Source organism: Hypanus sabinus, chromosome 5 (assembly GCF_030144855.1).
Source record: "Hypanus sabinus isolate sHypSab1 chromosome 5, sHypSab1.hap1, whole genome shotgun sequence".
Classification (NCBI taxonomy): domain Eukaryota; kingdom Metazoa; phylum Chordata; class Chondrichthyes; order Myliobatiformes; family Dasyatidae; genus Hypanus; species Hypanus sabinus.
Window position 1 is genome coordinate 88810968 of NC_082710.1, and position 7614 is coordinate 88818581.

The 7614-nt window shown below is 41.2% G+C and overlaps 1 pseudogene; it reads right to left on the reverse strand.

Annotated features, from left to right (window-relative positions):
* Positions 1-637: 637 nt before the first annotated feature.
* On the reverse strand, positions 638-753 carry LOC132394918 (U6atac minor spliceosomal RNA; annotated as a pseudogene).
* Positions 754-7614: the final 6861 nt, after the last annotated feature.

The following is a 7614-nucleotide window of genomic DNA, read 5'->3' on the forward strand; positions in this document are numbered from 1 at the left end:
GGACTAACTCAAGTAGACAGCTTGCTCAAAGGGCTCATTTCCATGATACGTGTCTTTAAGAGTCATTAATCAATGTTACACACACAATTAAAACTTCTCCCTTACCAACCTATGCTGCAACAATTCCCAAAACACTGGACTGGAAGGGTGAACTTCCATACATCAGGTGTATTCCAAATTTGGAACATCCCACTGCAGGTAGGAAACATTTTAATCATCATCTCCCAACAACCTGCGCTCATATCCCTTACAGGCATTCACAAGGCGAGGGGTGGGGGAAGAAATTCTGGCACCTCTCAACACCAGTGATAACTCATCGGCTATTCCTGATTAAAAGTGCTGAGAGTGGCTGGAGATTAGATTTCATTTGCCACGTCTATATTGAAGCACACAGTGAACGAGGTGACTTACTTCAAATCAAATTAGTGCTGGGCAGCCCACAAGGGTCTCCATGGTTCCAGTGCCAACACAGCATGTCTGCAACTCACTAAGCCTAACCTGGACGTCTTTGAAATGTGGGAGGAAATTAGAGCATCCAGAGGAAACATACAAGATTATGGAGAGAATGTTCAAACTCCTGACAGCAGCAGTGGGAGTTACCAGCACTGTAAGCTCAAGAATATCTGTTTTTTTTTAATTAAAAACATGGTTAGATGCCACTAAGTAGATGGCAATGCCTTAACCATTTGTGTGTTGTAAGGCCACTAGGGCCCCTTCCATCCTTATCAAGGGGAGTGCTAACCTTCTCTCCTTGTGCCTCCATGCCACCGTATCATGTTCTTAAGTCTACACGAGATGGTTATTCAGTTTAAAGCCTTGTATAAACAATAGTATCGCTAACTGTGGTTCTATGAGCAGTTTTGGGCCCCTTATCCAAGAGGGAGGGTTTTGGGGTTGGAGATGATCCAGAGGAATTTCATGAGACTGATCCCATGAATGAAAGGGTTAACCTATGAAAAGCATTTAATCGCTCTGGGGTTGCACTTGCTGGTATTTAGAAAAATGGGATGGAGTGGAATCTCATTGAAACCTATTCAATATTGCAAAGCTTAGATAGAGTGGATGTGGAGGGAATTTTCCTACAGTGGGGGAGTCAAGGACTGGATGGCACAGCCTCAGAATACAAGGACGTCCCTTTAAAACGGAGATGAGGACAAATTTCTTTAGCCAGGTGGTGGTGAATCAGATGGCTGTGGAGGCTGAGTAATTGAGTATATTTAAAGAGGATGCTGATAGGTTCTTGATTAGTAAGGATGTCAAAGTTCTGTGGAGAAGGCAGAAGAATGGGTTTCAGAGATCTAATAAATCAACCATAATGGAATGGCAGAGCAGATGCGATTGGTTAAATGGTTAAATTCCGCTCCCATGTCCTGAACTGTATAACAACACACACACACAAAAAATTATCATCTTCATTGTCTTTTCTGAAGTCATAGGGATGAAACTTTGATCCACAGCCGAGGTAGAGCCAGCAGATTATTCAACAAACCACAGCTGACACAAGTCATCACAGTTCCACAGTTTGAAGATCCAAGTCATGCTCTCTCTTATACTCTCGCTCTCTCACGTTCACACACACACACACACACACACACACACACACACACTCACTCCTGATGCTAGTTACATATCGATGGTGGCAGAGATTTAATTAGCATAAATTTCAGCTGAAGGAAACAAAATAGTTTTAGAAACCATGGGAAAGACAATAAAGGATTGCATTAAGGCAAAAATAAGCACAGAGATCAAGCAATTTGATTGGAACATATTAATAGCCTTGTTTCCATTAAAAAAACAATCAAGAAAATGAGATTTCTTCTGGCTAATCTTGTACATTAAAATGAAAGGAATCAAACTGCAGGTGATTTGAGAGCTAAGAAGTATCATTTTAGTTTTGGCTTCCCCCACGAAATTTGCTTAGCAAGATTTGTGGATGAAGTGCTGACGTTTAATTATGGTTTTTGTGAAGTCACAGTTATTTAACCCATTTCTAGCTGCAGGTCCTCCCAAGATTACAGCAAACTGTTTGGAACCCAGACACTTCTCAAGTTGGAAATGTGATTGTGAACTAAGTTCTCACATGTCAGACTGGGAACTGGAACTGGGTTATTATCCTATGTACTGAGATACAGTAAAAAACTTGCTTTGCATGCTGTCCATACAGATCAGATCATTATATTGTGCATTAAAGTAGAATAAGTTAAAACAATAGCTGAATGCAGAATAAAATATACATGCTACAGAGGATGTGCAGTGAGTAGATTGTAAGTCAAGAGTTCAATTTATTATATGAGGCAAGTGTTTAATAACCTCATAATGGGTGGAGGTGGTAAAGCTGATTTTAAGTCTGGTAGTCCACAGCAGCCTGCAAATTCACCCCACCAGGCTCTCAAACACTTGACTGTATGCACAACTGTATACAAGTTGGATGATCATTAGCTGGGGAGGAGCTCTACAGTGCCAATGCTTACTGACAGGTTACCTATTTGCAATCAGGCAAGGTTTCTCTCAAACATTCTGCATTACTGTTCCCCCCTCCCCTGGCTAAAAACGGTTACATTGCTTCTCCAGGGTATTAACTGTGGTAGTGTGGTGTAGTGGTTTTGGAATCCCTGTCCGCAGAGCCCTAAAACCAAAAGAAGATTTTAAGTCCAATCCAATATAAATATCTATGGGTACCCTCCCTATAGCGAGGTTATACTTTATCCACCTACTCTTCAAAGACTAGCTCTCTTCCCTGTCTAGTCTCTGTGTGAGGTTTAGATCCAATACCCACAGCTTAAGTAGTGGGTTTCCCCTCCCAACCAAGGTTTCTTTTAGCTAACATAGTTTAAACACAGTTTATTTTAATTGTTAAGATACATGCTTAATGTTTGATAAATAGCTTTTAGCATGCATTTAACAATTACTGTAGATTTCTGATTTATAAAAGATTTTCAAATTTCAAAAGGCTTACAAGCTACAAAGGATTTCAAAATTCAGATAGAATTTTTATGAATTAAAAGAACATACCAAAGAGTGGTAGACACACAAGTTGTCCTTCACAGAAACCAAACGCTGAGGAATGAGTTTTAGTTCTTCTTTCTGTTACCCCATCTTTTTGTCATTCTTTTAGTCATCCCTAACAATCCCAATGCTTCCTAATATTTATAGTGTTTTGCTACTAAATAACATCATCTGCATGTTATCTAGTTCACTCTCCTCTACTATCTGATTGCTTCCTCTTCACCTTCTCGGCCTATCAGCTCCCTGCCTCTTACTTTCCTCCTTCCCACCTCCCCACTCACCTGGGTTTCACCTATCACCATCAAGCTTGTAGCTCTTCTACCTTCTTATGCTGACTTCTTCCTCCTCCCTTTCCAGCCCAAACCATCAACCCTTTATTTCTTTCCAAAGATGTCGCCTGACCTGCTGAGTTCTTCAGCATTTTGTGTGTGTGTTTCTCATCTGAATGTGATGTTTTTTAGATAACTTTTGCTGGGCCACAGTAATTTACACAGCTGGTCTTAAAAGCTTCAGAGGACAATGGTGCAAATAACTTAGCTGCAGTTGCTTAGTTTAATATTGGCCAATTAGCACGGCCCCATTGCATTGAGCTAGTGCAGAACAGAAATCTCATGATAACTTCACTTTGCCTTTGCAAACTTCATAACTTGCATTAAGATCTGAAGGCTGGTTCTTGTTTACAACAAGAAGTTGAGCAAGGGCGAATTGCTAGAAGTTTAACTTTGTCACAAACAACTCTGAACCTTCAGAAAGGTCATGCTGCTGTGCAAGAAAGCTGAGGTTAGCAATAAACCTCTCAGGCTCCAGGAATTGACTATCTAACACAGCAGCAACTTCCTAACAATCTGGAAGACACCCAGAGTTGTACTCTATTGTGTCAGAGCACAGAGTAAACAAATCACACAACATATTTTTTCTTGCACACTTTTGATTCAAAGTTTCAAAGTTGAGTTTATTGACTTGTGTACCGGTGCAGTGATAACTTACTGGCAGCAGCATTACACACGTATGGCAACATAAAGGAAAGTCCATTTTAGCCATCAGAATGGTCATAGTGTTACTAAATGCTGGTGATTAGGGTTGGGCCAGTTGGTTCAAAAACTGAATGCTATTTAAAATTACATCAGAACTTCGCAAAGAAGGAGGCACATCTCTGGAATTCCCTATCCTGGGTGGGGGTGGGGGGGTTGAAGAGGTGGTGTTGAGTCACTCCAAGTATTTAAAAAAGGAAATAACTAAATTATTTTTCTTCTGGGGAAGGAGAACATGGAAATTTCATAAACACAAGTGATTCTGCAGATGCTGGAAATCTAAAGCAACACACACAAATTCCTGAAGGATCTCAGCAAGTCAGGCAGCACTTAAACAGCCAATCTTTTGTGCTAAGACCATTCATCAGGACATCATTGAAATATCGTCCTATTTTAGAAGGACAGGTCCTGTTTGACAACTTAAATGAGTCCCAATTCTTTCTATAAAATCATTTATTTTGATTTTATTGCACTTTTCATCCCTCCTTGAGACAGACTGAGCAAGTTTTATCTGCAGGGTAGCACAGGAACATGCATGGAAATAGGAAATGGAGTGGACTACCAGCATGGAAATAGACCCTTTGGTCCAACTTGTCCATATGGACCATGTACTTCTTCCAGCAGTTGTTATAACTCCATCTTCCCTTGAACATACTGGTGCAATTCTACACTGCTATCACAGAGAGAATCCTCACATCAGCCATTACTGTCCTGCTACAATATACAGTATAAAACTACAGTGCACAGTCAGGTCAGCAGAAAAGGTAATTGGCTGTAGTCTACCATCAGTGCCGGACGTGTATGTGTCCAGGACAAACAAGCAGGCAGGAAAAACCATTGCAGACACTACCCATCCTGCATACATTCTTTTCCTAAAGCTCCCTCTGGAAAGCACTTTATTTCCATTAAAACAAAAACTCTCTGCTAGTCTAAATAAGCTGCTTACAAATTCTAGGATTGCACAATCTCTTCTGGCTATGGTTTGATGCTCCATTGCAAAGCCTCTTCAATGTATTTATCATAACAGTGACCTTAAAGTGATTCATTGGCTGTGTTTGAACACAAACACTTGCAACCGATGCTATTTAAAAACTGTTCACTCAAAGTGCAGTGTAGTGTCACAAGTGCACATATCTGACGTAAGTTAGATACTGTTCAGCAACAGTCACCTGCCTCAACTGAGCAGCAGAGTGCCCCAAATACTTCATTGGGCGGAAAGCCTATCTTGAGACTCTTCACTTAAAAGTAAGAGCCGGAAGAGGCTATTGAGCCCATCTAGATGATGTCTCCAGCTTTCTCATCACTGGCCTCATCTCCATCACCCTGTCCCATCTCAATGACAACTTCAGAATAATGAGGTTATAGAGCATGAAAATGCAGCCACCATCAAGCATGCAATTCTACCAAACCCTTCACCTCTCTCTCCTACATTCCCATCAACTGTCCCACCAGCTTCTACCACTCACTTACAAACTGCATACACTTTGCAATGGACAGCAGCTCTCACATCCCGGAGAAGTGAAAGGAAACCAAGGTGGCCAGAGGAAACAGCTACAACAGCAGGGAGATCTTGCAGACCTCTCATAGACGGTACTGAAGGTCAAGATTGTTGAGAGCTTATAATGCCCAGGAGGAGGTATATGTCAGGGAGGTACAGTAGCGTAGTGTTTAGCATAATGTGTTACAGTGCCTGCAGTCTGGGTTCAATCCCGGCTGCTGTCTGTAAAGAGCGGGTACCTTCTCCCTGTGATTGCATGGGTTTTCTCCAGTTGCTATGGTTTCCTCCCATATTCCGGACATATCTGGGTGAGATAGTAAGTCGTGGGCATTCTACGTTGGCGCTAGAAGCATGGCAACACTTGTTGAATGTCCCAGTGCAGATTCAGACTGTTGGCTGTTGATGTATGTTGTGGAATACAATCTGCAGGATGCGGGCTGTCCATTATTGTGTTCAGAGCTCATACAAATTCAGTGTATCAGGTGAAATGTCAGCCAAAATCATTTTGCTGTTTATTGCAAACACCCTGCTCTTTCAGTGATTGACTCCTGATGCTTCAACAATGCCTCTTCTTTCTAGGTTTCCTCAGCAGGGGAAACATCCTCACTGCACCCACTCTGCCAAACACCTTTGGAATCATTTATGTTATAAGATCTTTGAGATTTGTAAAATTTAGAAATCCAAGACATTAGGAGACACAAAGGTCTGCTGGTGCTGGAATCTGGAGCCACAAACAAAATGCTGGTGGAACTCAGCAGGTTCAGCAACAACAAACTTTTGATGTGAGACTCTGATGGGTCCTTTCCCCCCTCAAATGCTGCTTGACCTGATAAATATTTCCAGCAGGTTGCCTGTTGCTCATTTTCCACTGATTTCTGAGAATTAGGCCATTCGACATATTAAGTCTGCGCCTCCATTCCATCATGGTTGGTTTAGCATCCCTCTCGACCCCATTCTCCAGCCTCCTCCATGTGAACTTCAATGCCAATCAAGAGCCCATCAAGCTCCACTTTAGATATACCCAATGACTTGGCCTCCACATCTGTCCATGACAATAAATTTCACAGATTCACCACCCTCTGCTCAAAAACATTTCTTCTCCTCTCTGTTCTAGATGAACGTTGCTCTATTCTGAGGCTGTTCCGAGACTGCCCCAGTATAGGAAACATCCTCTGCACATCCACTCTATCTTGGCCTTTCAATATTTAATTGGTTTCAGTGAGATCTCCCCTCACTCTTCTAGACTCTAGCAAGTACAGACCCAGAGCCATCAAAAGCTCCTCAAACGTTAACCTTTTCATTCCTTGGATCATTCTTCTTTGGACCCTCTCTAATACCAGCATATGCTTTCTTAGATAATAGACCCAAAAGACACCAAGCACTTGCATCTCACAGTTCCCCAATACAAAGGGAGACAAATTGTGTTATAATATGGAAGTGAGAAATTTTTAACACTATTAGTGAATTTTGTGCTGTCTGAAATCATGCAAGAAAGATATCAGCATCCAGTGATCACAATAACTAATTTAGTCATGATGGTTTCTTTCCAAATTGGTACCAATATCACTATTTGAAATTTTCAGAAATATCATAAGGTATTATAGAACTCCCATGTATGCCCATTATTATCCTCCCGGCATTATAGTTTTTTTTTAAATTTTAATTCCATACCAATTTCAATCAGGACATTCAGCTTGAGAATGCATTGCTTCTTGCCAAAAAAAAACCAAGCTTAAACATCTGTTATTGAGGCAATTAAAATTCCCTTGAATGCCATATTTTCTATTGGTGTGAAGCAGTGCTAAAATAGCACTTATTTAGACCCCCACTAATTAAAGCCAGTGCAGAAACCAAAGGAGAACCAACAGTTCCTGGAGCAATAGGAACTTAGTTTATTCACATTGTGAGTTACATGTCTTGCCACAGTCCCAGAGATCAAAGCAGTTTCTTTTTTTTTGCTTTAGTTTATTGTTTTTTTGAGTAGCAGTTAGCACTATATCAGCCTAAAGGAGTGTTGGGACCTTGCACTCAGAGCAGAAACACACTGCCCACTTGCCAGCAGCTCTTTACAGAACCAGC